Source organism: Heterodontus francisci, chromosome 17 (assembly GCF_036365525.1).
Source record: "Heterodontus francisci isolate sHetFra1 chromosome 17, sHetFra1.hap1, whole genome shotgun sequence".
NCBI classification, from domain to species: domain Eukaryota; kingdom Metazoa; phylum Chordata; class Chondrichthyes; order Heterodontiformes; family Heterodontidae; genus Heterodontus; species Heterodontus francisci.
In genome coordinates this window covers 19072844-19087616 of record NC_090387.1, presented here as the reverse complement: position 1 = coordinate 19087616, position 14773 = coordinate 19072844, and the positions used below count along the sequence as shown (strand labels likewise).

At 44.0% G+C, this 14773-nt stretch overlaps 1 protein-coding gene across 7 annotated transcripts in view; it reads right to left on the bottom strand.

The window, feature by feature from the left end:
* Positions 1 to 14773, bottom strand: part of gse1b (Gse1 coiled-coil protein b) — a 611543-nt gene that overhangs the window by 155394 nt on the left and 441376 nt on the right. The window contains exon 1 of one of the 7 annotated variants that reach the window (XM_068049114.1): positions 7893 to 7927. The exons of the other annotated variants lie outside the window; for them this stretch is intronic. The gene's annotated coding sequence lies outside the window, so the exon portion shown is untranslated. Of the gene's footprint in view, positions 1 to 7892; positions 7928 to 14773 lie in introns of those variants that run through there. 7 annotated transcript variants of the gene reach the window in all.

The following is a 14773-nucleotide window of genomic DNA, read 5'->3' as shown; positions in this document are numbered from 1 at the left end:
ATAGCATCAAGCCCTGGTGCAATGGCTAGTGGTCATGTCACTGAGTCAGAAGGTGGTGCGTTCGAGTTCCAGTCCAGAGACTTGAACACAATAATGCAGCCTGATACTTACAGTGTCAGTACTGAGGGAGTGCTGTACTACCAGATGTGCCATTTTCTGGCTGAGATTCCATCTGTCCTTTCAGGTGGATGTAGAAGATCCCCATGGCACTATTTTGAAGAAGAGCAGAGGAGTTCTCCCCAGTGTTCAGGCTAATATTAATCCCTCAACCAGCACATAAAAAAGATTATCTAAACATTTATTTCATTCTTGTTTGTGTTATTGTTCTCAAATAAGGTGTAAAGTACTTAATTGGCTGTGGGACATCCTGGGGTTGTGAAAGGGGCTATATAAATGCAAGTCTTTCTTTCCTCTAGACAACATTACAGCTCAGCATAGTAGGTGTCAACGTCTGAGATCAGCTAATAGTCGGGGGGGGGGGGGGGGGGGTGGATTGGGGGGGTGCGGTGGCGATGGCAGGAAAGGGGAGGGGGTTGTTTGGTATTTCTCAAGATAAAAGGTGTTAGCTATAATGAATGATCCCATGAATTGCAGTGTGCGCTTAACCACCTGCGTGTACTCATTCTGAAACTAGACGCAAACACACCCCTGCCCCCGGTTTCTTACATACATAAAAATAAAAAGTAGGGTTGCCCTGGAAAATAAAACTGTGGCTGACTCCGGCTTTTGGAAGTTCAAGTCTCTGAAAATATCCACATGACAATGACTAATGTGCAAAGCCCAGGACAATAGTCCAAGTTATGCATGGGCGTTCAATTAAAAGGGAATATTTTTGAAAACAGATTCATTGTGTAGCCCATGAAGGTAAAATATATGGAAACGTCAAAGGAGTTGGTCCTGATTGTCAGTGGGCTTTGCTTTTATGTCTTTGGTGAGTCAATTTACCTGATGGGTCCAATAGCTTAGTCATGAGTCTCTGTCATTCATATTTTGATTAATTATACACAACACTGCATAAAAATGAGACAGTCTATTTGCACCCACACATCAATTAATCACTGCCCTCTACTTGCTGAACTTGTCTACAAGTTTTATTTGATGCTTCACTGGGGCTTTTTTACCCCCATGTTAGTAATTAGTGACAGCCTGTTAAAGGATGCATTACTCTGAGTCTCTCTCCCCCTCAGTCTGTGCTCAGGTAGCTAATCTTAAGCAGGGCAGCAGTTGGGATGTCACAATTGACCTCAGTGCCTTGAGCTGGAGAGAGGGGACAATCACATTTCTGCCAGGGTTACCACTTCTGGTCGCTTACCTAGTGACCTGGAGAGGGGAGTGCATGTGGCTGGCTGTTGAGAGAATGCTGATGCGGGTTTGGTTGTGAAGCCTTCCAAAGTCTAACAGCCTGCCAACATGTTTTGATTTTGAGGTCTTCCTCCTGGGGAGAAACGAGATGGCAGTGACCTAGAAATCACTGGGACAAATTAACCACTGCCTTCCCGCAGTCACTGTGGTTGTCACCATTGTCCTGCTGTAATAACAGAGTCTCTCCATTCCCTCCTGTCACTTTATCTCAACTGAACTGGGCTCTGCACACATGTTAAGAGAACACAGTTGCTCTGCTTTTCTACAAAATTCATTCTTGATTGGTTCTTGCAAATCACAAGCAGGAGTGCTAATGATAACACAATTCTGATCTCGAACGGTATGAAGAGTACTGCTATTGTTTATCAGGGGTAGAATGGTGAAAGGAGAAAGGTTGATGTACTTTTTTCTCCCAATGAGCAGCCTGAAAAAGACTGCAGAGATGCAGGAGGCTTGCTGAGCATGAAGTGCGTTAATTTCGATGGCACAGTAGGTTGGTGCAACACAGCACTGCATTAACAGTAGAATCTGCCATTTTTGAATCTACAATTTTCCACGCATATTGGTCTTGGCCTAAACTGCTGCCCATATCCTAACTCACACCAAGTCCTATTCACTCATCACACCCTGTGCTTGCTGACCTACATTGGCTCCTGGTCCATCAACGCCTTGATGTAAAAATTATCGATCCTTGTTCTCAATCCTTCCATAGCCTCTGCCCTCCATATCTCTGTAACCTCCTACAACGCTCCATGAACTCTGCGTTCCTCCAATTCTAGTCTCTTGAGCCTCCCCGATTTCCTTCGCTCCACTTTTGGTGTCTGTGCCTTCAGCTGTTTAGGTTCCAAGTTCTGCAATTCCGTCCCGAAACCTCTTTGTGTCTCTCTCCTCCTTTACACACTCCTTAAAACCTACCCCTTTGACCAAGCTTCCAGTTACCTGTCCCAACATCTCCTTATGTGGCTCAGTGTCAAAATTTGTCTGATAACGCTCCTGTGAAGAGCCTCGAGATGTTTTACTCTAGTAAAGATGCTACATAAATGCAAGTTGTTGTTGTAAGCAAATTCCCCAGGCAGCACTAAAAGGAACGTATATAAAGTTAAGAGGAGAAGTTATAGGAAGCTTCACCATACACTTCCTCGTGGTTGGGGGAAGGCCGAGCAGAAACCTGGAAAGGTTGACCTTTGAGGTTAGAAGATTGTGTGTGAGGGTGGGGGCATTGGGGAGGGAGAAGACTGAATTTCCTTGTAGATGAAATAAAACACACAGAAGGGTTTCTTTGAGACTATGTTTTGCAATGAGATTCAACCTCATATAATGGAGACCTTATGGTATATGAATAGAAAAAAGTTTTTTTTATGGACCACACTAGCAAGGCAGAATTTATTACCCATTGCGAGTTGCCCTGAGGATGTTAGGAGTCAACTCCATTATGTGGGACTGATATCACATGTAGGCCAGATCAGCTTGGAGTAGCAGGTTCCCCTTCTCTGAAGGGCATTACTGAATCACTTGGATTTTCACTACAACTTTGATGGTCATTTATCCCTACTAGCACCACCCCACAAATTAGTAGATTGATTAATTAATTAAATTCAACTTGATAGCTTAAAATGGTGAGATTTGAACTCATAACCTAAGTTCCTCACTCACTGCCATAATCAATATTGTGGGCCATTTTCAATGTGAAAGGTTACCATGTCTCTGTTTTTTCCACTCTAAGATACTGTCCTAGAGTGCCATACTGGAGCAGGCGCTGCACTGTTGTAGGTGTCGTCTTTTAAGTTGAGACATTAAACTGAGGTGCTGACTGCCTTCTCAGGTGGATGTAAAGATCCCATGACACTTTCTAAAAAGGAGCAGGGGAGTTCTCCCAGTGTGCTGGACAATATGTTCCCCTCAGCCAACACCAACAACTGATAATCTGGTCATTAGCATGTTGCTGCTTGTGAGACCTTGCTGTGTGCAAATTGGCTGCTGTGTTTCTTACATTACAACAATGAGTGCACTTCCAAAGTACCTTACTGGTTGTAAAGTGATTTGGGATGTCCTGAAGTTGTAAAAGGGGTTACATAAATGCAAGTCATTCTCCTTTGTTGGTTCCTCTGAGCCCGGGAGCCATTTATACTATGGATCAAAAAAAGACCTCGCTGTCTTATGTCAGCTACACTCCTTCCATACAAGGGCACTGTATATATTACAGGACAGGTACCATAGAGTCATAATGGCACAGAAGGAGGCCATTTTGCCCACTGAGTCCATGCTGGCTCTCTGTAGGGCAATCCAATCAGTCCCATCCCCCGGCTCTATCCCTGTAGACCTGCAGGTTTATTTCCCTCAGAAACATAGAAATTACAGCTACCATCTCCTGAGCTACAACATCCCTGCTCTTTCTTGTATCCTTTACATTTGTCCTATTCTAATATTCATCCAACCCATCTTAAATGATCTCTTGGCCCCCGTCTCAATCACCACTTGTGGTAAAGTGTTCCACTTTCTCATAACCATCGGCCTGGAAACATTTCTTCCAACATCCCCTTTCATTCTGCCAGTTTAGTGATGGGCAATAAATGCTGGCTTGGCCAGCAACGCCCACATCCCATGAAACAAATTTAAAAAAGTAATAATTGTCAGGCCCCATGATCATAACAAGTATCGTCTACATTTATTACTGTTCTGATCTTGTGCACAGCACAGTACAGACAACAACAGTTGCAATACTTGCTTACAATAATGGGTGCTAATGCGCTAATGAGGAAATTCTAGACAAGTGCACCAGGGCAAAAAACAGAAACAATCAGCTATCAACATGGCTGCATACATTGTCCAGGGGAAGCATCTGTGCATCAACATTGCAATGCCAATTTTATATCATACAATCCTTCGTATTTCACTCCTGATTGGGTGAGGGCAGATTTGGGCTTTGCTACGATACCCCCTGTGGTGGAATAGTCACCATCATGCTCACATATGAATGGCCATTTTGAGTGAAGGGTGCCAGTGACTGTGGAATGGCACATGGGAAAGGGTCAGGTGCTTCAAGGGAGGGGGAAGAACTGAGGGGAAAAGAAAGCATTTTCTTAATGTTTCTGGTTAATGCCAATGCTAAGCAAGTGCACCAGAACGATTTAGCACAAGCAGGGCAACAGCACCGGTTAGAAAACATGTCTCATTGTGTCCGTGCCCATCCAGCTGTCTGCTTAACTAATCTATAAGCCAGGGTTTGCAGAGCAGTGTTGAGCCTTCCAAGGCACTGACTGCAAGAGCCAGAAAGCAGCTGAATATCCCCATGCTTATTCAGAGAAACATTAAACTTCCTACTGTGTTGGGAATGTCAAGGAGTGACCCCTGAATCCTATTAAAACCCAGCAGCAGCTTTGGATTCAGGAATTCCTCTCTTATTTGCTTGGTGACCCTACAAGATGGAGCTTTAAACAAGGAGCTTATGCTTTCACACCCTGGTAAGATTTCAGTATGTTTAGCATATCTGCCCCAACCCCTAATCTCCCAATCTGCAGACTGCTCCTGTTATAGGTTCCATCTGAAGGGACTACAGGGGACCCACAAAAAGCTAATTACACGAGTCGATCTCATTAGGCATAGCCACCATTGCGGTGACAGCAGTGTATTTGCATAGCGGCCTCTGACCCCCTCTCTCTCCCGACTGTGCTTGTCATCATTTATCATTTCTGTAAGTAAGTTAAAAAGTCAGCAATGAACTGACACAGTCCCTGGAGCCTCACTGACCCCGCTAACCATCGTGCATTTACATCAGTCTCGGCAGGCCGCTTATTGAATACAATACTCTCTCCGTTTTCCCTCCCTACCCAGCTCTATGCAGCCACTTGAACAATCAGTGGTATCGTCAATGCATTGAGAATAATTACTACTCACATTGGAAATTCCTCAGCTGTCACCGAAAACCGATGGTTTTGAAATGATCATTCCCTTCCCCCACCTCCCAGCCACCCACCAGCTAGTAACACGCAAGCTTCTGTTAAAAGGACCAGAATGAAAATGTTTTCATACCTGGTCTGTGCTGAATCAGCAGATCTTAGTTGGGGAGCAGTTGTGGTGTTACAGTTGATCTGAGTGCCTCTGCGGTTGGGGTTGGGAGAATCAGTTTCCGTTCTCAACTCTCTTCTTTTGACTCCAGTTGGAGAATTTTGGGATAGGGATGAGGACAGGATTGGGCTGTGATAACCACAGTCCCCGAACACACAAAGCACACACAGAGTTGACACTCAAACATGAGGAATAGTCACTTGAGTAATACTGGGAAATGTCCAGCTCTTGTGGGCCCCAACTGGAGATGAGTGGGGAGAGGGGCAGAACAATTACAATAACCATGCAAATAAACACCATATTCTAATTCAGCAAGTAATTAGAAAGCATTCCGAAGGGATCGTTCCTTCCGCGACACCCTGGTCCACTCCTCCATTACCCCCACCACCTCGTCCCCGTCCCATGGCACCTTCCCCTGCAATCGCAGGAGGTGTAATACCTGCCCATTTACCTCCCAGGCCCCAAACACTCCTTTCAGGTGAAGCAGCGATTTACTTGTACTTCTTTCAATGTACTATACTGTATTCGCTGCTCACAATGTGGTCTCCTCTACATTGGGGAGACCAAGCGCAGACTGGGTGACCGTTTTGTGGAACATCTCCACTCAGTCCACAAGCAGGACCCTGAGCTTCCGGTTGCTTGCCATTTCAACACTCCCCCCTGCTCTCATGCTCACATCTCTGTCCTGGGATTGCTGCAGTGTTCCAGTGAACATCAACGCAAGCTCGAGGAACAGCATCTCATTTACCGATTAGGCACACTACAGCCTGCCGGACTGAACATTGAGTTCAATAATTTCAGAGCATGACAGCCCCCATTTTACTTTCATTTTTAGTTATTTTTTCTTCCTTGTTTTTACATTCTTTTTTACATTTTTTACAATCTTTTTTTGCATTTATTTCATTTCATCTTAGTTTGTTCAGTTTGCTTACCCACTGGTTTTTTTCACGTTTGCACTTGCTGCTGTTCAATATTCAGTGTATTAACACCTAATCTGTACTAATGCTTTGTCTTTCAACACACCATTAACATATTGTTTGCCTTTGCTCCGTGACCTTTTGGTCAGCTATGTGGCCTGGTCCAATCTAGACCTCCTTTGTTATCTCTTGCCCCACCCCCACCTCACTTGCTTATAACCTGTGACTTTTCTAATATTTGTCAGTTCCGAAGAAGGGTCACTGACCCGAAACGTTAACTCTGCTTCTCTTTTCACAGATGCTGCCAGACCTGCTGCGTGGTTCCAGCATTTCTTGTTTTTATTTCAGATTTCCAGCATCCGCAGTATTTTGCTTTTATATTATATATAATTAGAAAGCATAACTTGCTATCGCCAGGAATGGTTGAGGTGACTAGCACAGACGCATTTAAGGGGAAGCTAGATAAACACATGAAGGAGAAAAGAATAGAAGGATATGTTGATAGAGTGAGATGAAGAGGTGAAAGGAGACACATGCGGAGCCGACACTACCTTAGACCTGTTGGGCCGAATGGCCTGTTTCTGTGCTATACATTCTTTGCTACTTTTATTTGACTTCATATCTTGGGAACTGCAAGGCCACTGATGTTTAAATCAGCTTAGTGGGAGGAGGCTCGTGTGGAGCATATAAACTATTTCTGCGCTGTCCATTCCATATAATTCTATTTACTATTTGATTTTGCATGTAAGTATACAACTTCAAGTTTTGTTTTGTAAAAAGCCCCTTGAAATATGCCCAGGATCCTCTGCATTGGCATATCGCTGACCAGCAAGTTTTAAAAGCTGGCAGGTTCCCGTCAGCCACCCAACAGAACAATGGGTTTCCCCTCCACCACCGTCAGCTCTCTACCCCCATGTAACAGAGCATTGGGACCATTCGCAAATCCGCTATAAAAAGCTTGGATACAAGGCAGCCCCGCCCCCATCCTCCCATGTCCCCACTAAGCCTGACGACACATTGTAAGGCCCAACACTGAAATCTATCTTTGCCTCCTGAATTTCTGTAACTAGTATCATTTTCCTTTGGTGATCTATTTATAGGCAGTTGTGCCTGGGAATGGGAGCTCTCAGCTTAGGTTTTAAAGGGGCTGCAAGTCCAACATCATATAGCATGAATGGGTGGTGGAATTCATATCAAGGATAGTAATGCTCGCCAATCTCGATAGAAGAGGCTTAACTGGATTCATTATGCCCTCATTCATCAGGGTTACAGAGTTCAGTGTACTTTAACACCAATGAATCCATTAGTAATCAGAATCATCAACAAATTGATCTAGTTGATCGACAAAGTTGACAGGAAAACAGCCCTGGCAAACACAGTGAAGCCACTCAGATTCAGGCAATGATCAGCACAAACCTGTGCACATACATGCACAACACAGGTACTCAGCTGCACCTAAGACAGGACACACATACAAGGGACAAGGACACACCTCTACACATGCACAGAACACAAAGATCCGCATATACACAGCACACAGACCCTCACCTGCTTCTGTTTTTCTCTCCACCCTTGCAAAAGCACCTCAGGATATCTTTCGATATTAAAGTCTCGCTGTTGTTGCCCATTATCTGCCTAAATGACATCACTGGATATTTAGCTAAAACAAGCAGGAAACGTGCCAGAACTCAGACTGGGAGATACTGTGTTTTCGTCATCTACTCAGCCACATATCCAGCTGACAGTCTTCACATGTTCTGCCTCCAGCTCTGCATCCGGTGATCAGTGCTGTAGCCCATTGATAAGTCAATGGCTTACTTCATAACCCCCTTCTCCCCTCAAAAATAGCAAGTTACAATTAAATATCATTCTGAAGAGTCAGGCTTCCAATCTTTACCACTGCAGAATGCTTCAGTTGGTGACATTTCCGTTGAAAAGACTGCAAATGTTCTTCTAACGTATACGTTGGGAAGTTGCAAGATTAACATATCATACACTCCAGAGATACTGATGGTACAAATGTTACAGTGTAAATACACACAGAGAAATCCAACCAAAATCCAAAGCAAGAGGCAACCTGTAAATGTAACTGTCTTTCACAGACAGACAGCAGGTACTTCAGTCACAGCTGTTTCTTTACACAGTTCATTTGAAATATATCACTAGGTGTTGTGGTACTAAAGGACTATATTGTAATAATTTAACTCAGGCCTGTCTCGACTAGTAGCAAGGATAATGTCACCTTTTAAAAACACATAACAAAAGGGCCCATAGCCTGGAGTGATTAGGCAAGAGGTTTGCTTTTTCACTCATCTTGATAGGGAACGATGCCAGCCAGTGACTGAAACCTGAGCAACACATGGGATTGAGGTAATCCACCACAGAGAGGAAGAACATAAGAAATAGAAGGAGTAGGCCATTCAGCCCTTCGAGCCTGCTCCATCATTCATGAGAGATCATGGCTGATCTTCTACTTCAACAACATTTCCCTGCACTATCCCCATAACCCTTGATGTTTTAAATATGTAGAAATCTATCGATCTCAGTCTTGAACATACTCAACAGTTGAGCTTCCACAGCACTCTGGCGCAGAGAATTCCAAAGATTCACCATCCTCTGACTGAAGAAATTCTTCCTCATCTCAGTCCTAAATGGCCTGTCCCTTATTCTAAGACTGTGTCCCCTGGTCTGGACTCTCCAGCCAGGAGAAACATCCTTCCTGCATCTACCCTGTCGAGCCCTGCAAGAATTTTGTATGTTTGAAAGAGATCACCTCTCATTCTTCTAAACTTCAGGGAATAAAGGCCCAGATATTTAATCTTTCCTCATAGGACAATCCCTCCATCCCAGGAATTAGTTTGGTGAATCTTTGTTGCACTCCCTCTGTGGCAAGTATATCTTTCCTTAGGTAAGGAGACCAAAACTGCACACAATATTCCGGGTGTGGTCCCATCAAAGGCTCTATATAATTGCAGTAAGACATCTTTACTCCTATACTCAAATCCTCTTGTAATGAGGACCAACATACCATTTGCCTTCCTAACTGCTTGCTTTCCTGCATGTTAGCTTTCAGTGACTCATGAACAAGGACACCCAATCCCTTTGAAATTCAACACTTCCCAACTTCTCACCATTTAAGAAATACACTATATTTCTGTTTTTCCTACCAAAATGGATAATCTCACATTTCTCCACATTGTATTCCATCTGCCAAATTTTTGCCCACTCGCTTAAGCTTCTCTAAATCCCCTTGAAGTGTCTTTGCCTCCTCTTCACAACTCACACTTCCACCTAGTTTTGTGTCATCTGCAAACTTGGAAATATTACATTTAATCCCTACAACCATATCATTGGTATAGATTGTGAATAGCTGGGGCCCAAGCACTGATCCTTGCAGTACCCCACTAGTCACAGCCTGCCAACCTGAAAATGACCAATTTATTCCTACTCTCTGTTTTCTGTCCATTAACCAGTTCTCAATAAATGCCAGTATAGTACCTCCAATCCCATGTGCTCTAATATTTCTTATTAACCTCTTGTGTGGGACCATATCAAAACCTTTCTGAAAATCTAAATATACCACATCCACTGGTTCCCCTTTATCTATTCTGCTACTTACATCCTCAAAAAAACTCCAACACGTTTGTTAAATATGATTTCCCTTTCATAAATCCATGTTGACTCTGCAAAATCCTACCATTATTTTCTAAGTGTCCTGTTATCATATCCTTTATTATAGATTCTAGAATTTTCTCTATGACTGATGTTAGGCTAACAGGTCTGTAGTTCCCCATTTTCTCTCTCCCTCCTTTCTTAAATAGTGGGGTTGCGTTTGCCACCTTCCAATCTGCAGGAACCACTCCAGAGTCTATGGAATTTTGAAAGATGACCACGAATGCATCTAATATCTCCACAGCCATTTCTTTCAACACTCTGGGATGTAAGTCATCAAGTCCAGGGGTTTATATACTTTAAATCCCATTAATTTCTCTAGCTTTTTTTAAACTAATATTAATATCTTGCAGTTCCTCATTTACACTAGTCCCTTGATTCACCATTATTTCTGGGAGGTTTTTAGTATTTTCCTCTGTGCAGACAGACACCAAGTATTTGTTTAGTTTCCCTGCCATTTTCTTATTCCTCATTATAAATTCTCCTAACTCCACTTGTAATGGACCCACATTTATTTTTGCTAATCTTTTTCTTTTTACATACTGACAGAAACTTTTACAGTCCTTTTTTATGTTTCTCGCTAGATTACTCTCATGTTCTATTTTCCCTTTCCTAATCTTTTTCTTGGTCCTCCTTTGCAGAATTCTAAAATGCTTCCAAACCTCAGGCTTACTGATTTGTTTAGAAGGAAAGGGTGCAAAAGGAAGGAAGGGCTGACAGAGGAAAAAAGATGGGATCAAGAAAAGAAGGAAGAAATAAGGGGTGGGAGACAAAGAAAGGACGGGTAAGAGCAAAGTGACGAAGGGAGTGTTGACAGAGGAAGGATGGGATGAGGAAGGGACAGGCAGCTAAGAAAAAAACGGACACTGATTCCTCCAACTTTTCCTTTCAAGGGAGGCCAATGAATGTCAAAAAACAAATAATGTCTGGAGCTCCCCTCCAATCTCACGGCTGTTTGTGGGAACTTGTGCGCAAATTGGCTGCTACTTTTCCTTCGTTATAGCAGTGGCTACACTTCACTGGCTGTAAAGAGTTTTGGAACATCCTGAGTTTCTAAAAATGCTATATAAACGCAAGCCTTTCTTTCTTCTGTTGAAAGGTGACAGGATCGGATTCTGGCCAGTGCTTATGTAACTTCAGAACAAGTCTTGCTTTCAAGTGGCATGCAGGGAGTGGGGGTTAGCCGGGGAAACAGGGGAGAGTGGTAAAAAAACATTTCTCCTTTGTTGGAAATGAGAAAAACAAAGGCAAGGCGACTTAATGTAGCAAGAAATGGAGATAACTATCTAGACATGCACTGACCCATGCTGTAATATTCGGGATGCAAAATCAAGAAGATCAGCTAAAGAAAATGACAAGGACACAACAACAATGTGGTAATGTGATAACGACGCTGTGTGAAGGAGAGATAAATAGCCCCAGCAGCTAGAAGATGTGTTTGCTGAGATGTTAATAGTGTCTGTCAGTGTGTTTTAGTTGCAAAGCAGCATTTTGTTGCTTGAATGAGGAGAGGAACAGGAAGTGACAATGAAACCAAGCAGAAACCAAAAGATACTCAGAAAAGACCACATCCTCTATGAATGGAGATAAAGCTGAAAGTTAGAGTAGTTGTTTGTGTAGCGGACCGCATATATTGCCAGGCCAAGCGAGGAGCGTTTTTTTTTTTGCTTCTAAGCTCAGTCAGACTTCCATTTGCAGCAAATTTCCAGGCAAATATCTAGACACTGCAAGCTGGGCTTAATGTGCCATCTTTTCCAGCTGCTTACCCTTTTTTGCTGGGCAGGTGATTCTGACCATCATTCAGCTCAGCTGAAAAAAGACTTCAGAACCATCCCACCAGCTGCTCCGATTGCTCAGTGATGAGATATGCCATAAAGATCAGAGAGGTCCCAGATCATTGTACATCTGTGCTGGATTAACTGATCTCACAAGGGAGTGTTGCAGGATTCCTGCTCCTGATCACTGGCCACAAACTGCTGCTGCAAGTGTGTGTGTGAGCGAGTATGCATATGGTACATCAGGTAAGGGCAGGATTGGCTGTGATGCTCACTGGTATAGCCTACAGATAGAGCTCAGACAAGTCTTCTTCTTCTTCTTAGGCAGTCCCTCAGGAACGAGGATAACTTTCTTCCACTCCAGGGTTGTGGATCCTTAGGTGACTGAATAGTCCAATTCTGGATCCGCACACTGATCCAGGGAGGTTTTAAGAACATCCTTGCAGCGTTTCCACTGCCCTCCTGGTAATCTCTTGCCGTGCCGGAGCTCGGAGTAGAAAGCTTTTTTTGAGAGCCTTATGTCAGGCGTGCGGACAATGTGGCATGCCCAATGTAACTGACTATTGGTATATTGGTCATTTTAGTGAGGTACTGGAGGGTGATCAAACACAGAGCCAACATCCTCAGGAATGATTATCCCAGAACTTATTTTGGATTTCACAGCCAGTAACCAGGCAAGGGGGTAGGTTAGTGACTAGTTGTCAGGCCTAAATCCCATTTTAGGCATCCACCAGCAGGCATGAATGTCCCAGAGTAACCCAGCAGAAGAACCTTACACAGTGGCCTTTCCCCATTGAGCCTTTGCGGTGGCTGCCCAAGCTTTAGTGCGTCCCTCAGCACATAGTCCTGGACCTTGGAATGTGCCAGTCTGCAAAACTTGGTCGTGGACAACTCTTTGCACTGGAAGAACATCATGTTTCGGGCAGACCAAAGTGTATCGAGCTGATGGTTCTCCAGCACTAGTTGATGTTTATCTCGGTGTACGGCCCTGGGAACAGCCCATAGAGTACAGAGTCATGGGTTACAGAGCTGCTCAGGATGAACCTCGATAAAAACCGCTGGATCTCTTTCCAGATCTGCTTCGCAAAGGCACATTCCAGAGGGAGATGAACGAAGCTCTCTTCTTCACCGTCGCCGCCTCGAGGGTAGTGTGCAGAGGTGGTGAGACTCCGGGCATGTAGGAAGGATTTGACGGAGAAGGCCCTTCTCACTGCCAGCCAAGCTACGCCTTGGTGCTTGTTTGAAAGTTCTGGTGATGAGGAATCATCCGACAGGATCCATCATCTCCTTTTCCCTCAGAGCCTTGAGAATGCTCCGTGCAGACCACTGCCTGATGGATTTGTGGTCAAAGATGTTTTTCTGTACAAACTTTTCCATGAGGGACAGGTGGTATGGAACTGTCCAACTGAATGGAGCACTTCACGGCAACATGCCCAGACCCATCCTTCGCAATAACCGGGAAATAGAACCTCAGCACATAGTGACACTTGGTGTTTGTACCAGGGGTCTACGCACAGCTTGACAAAGGTGGTCATACGTGTGGGCAGCCCAACACTTCGTTTTACCACACAATCTCTCTCCAAGTGTCTCATTTTGAAAAGGAGGAAAAGCTGTTAAGTGCAGCTAATTTTACTCAGTCTGCCAATATTTTCCACTATTTTCATTAAATGGATCAATGTTTAGAATTATCATCATTTACCAGTTTAAGCACATCAAACAGGAATTCACAACCCTTTATTCAACTTCAGTCTCTCTAGTTCTAAGCATATGCAACTTGTCTGCTTCAGTTCTGAGTGAACTGAAATCCCTGGTAAACCTGCAACTGGAACCAAATGTCAAAACAGGAACCCAGTGGACACTCATTTCTTTAGTCCTTATGAGCGTGAGAATTGCAGAAATTATAATATTATGGTTAATTGTACATAGAGTCGCTGTCTCAAAGTCTTTGGCAGAAGGTCTATTGAGTCCCAAGAAAACCTGAGGCAATAGTTGCTGTGTGAAGGAGAGCAAAGACACTGTTACACATATCAGTGCAGCTGATAGAGCAGTAGCTAAAGATGTGGGTATATAATTCTGCCACTGGAGTAATAAAGGCAGTTTTAGTGGTAAATTATCACTTTTCAACCACTCCGCTCCTTGTTATGTGCTCAACCATACCATCCTTCTTCAGCACCACTCCTTGGTGGGACTGCCCTTGCTTGGATTCACTCCTACCAATCCAATTGTATCCAGAGCATCACCAGGAATGGCTGCTCTACCCACCCCTGCACTGTTACCTTTGGAGTCACCCAGGGCTCTATCCATGGCCTCCTCCTCTTCCTCATCTACATGATGCCCTGGTGTAGGGCCATCAGCTTCTACATATAGGCCGACAACACCCTGCACTGTCTCTCCACCACCTGTCTCGACCCCTTGCGCTGCCTCTGTGTTGTCACAGACTGCTTGTCCAACATTATCTTGCAGGAGTTGCAATCTCCTCCAGATAAACACTGGTAAGACTGGAGCCAATGTCTTCATTGCTCCATACAATCTCTGTACTTTTTGCCACCAATTCTATTGCGCCCATCCCAGCCAACCTTCCAGGCTGAACCAGAGCTCCAGCCATTTGCTCTTAAAATTCTCATCCTTGTGTTTAAATCCCTCCATGGCCCTACCTTCCCTATCTCTGTAACCCTCTCCAGCCCTGCAAACCCACCTCCAAAGTCTCTGTTCCTTTTGTGCATCTCAACACTGCCCCCCCCCCCCTTGCAGTGTTAGAGAAACTTCCAAGCCTGTTTGTGAAGAGGACACTGAGACTAGGATGCTTTGGTGGAGACTGTTTATTGCTAATCACAGAGCTTACTTCTCCACTTCTAACAACACACAGCCAGTGCTGGCTGACTCCTTAAAGACACACATTTGAGTACAATTAACTAATCAACACCCAACACCTGTTCACCCTATTACCTTCAACTACTAGGTATTTGACATCCATTAATAGAA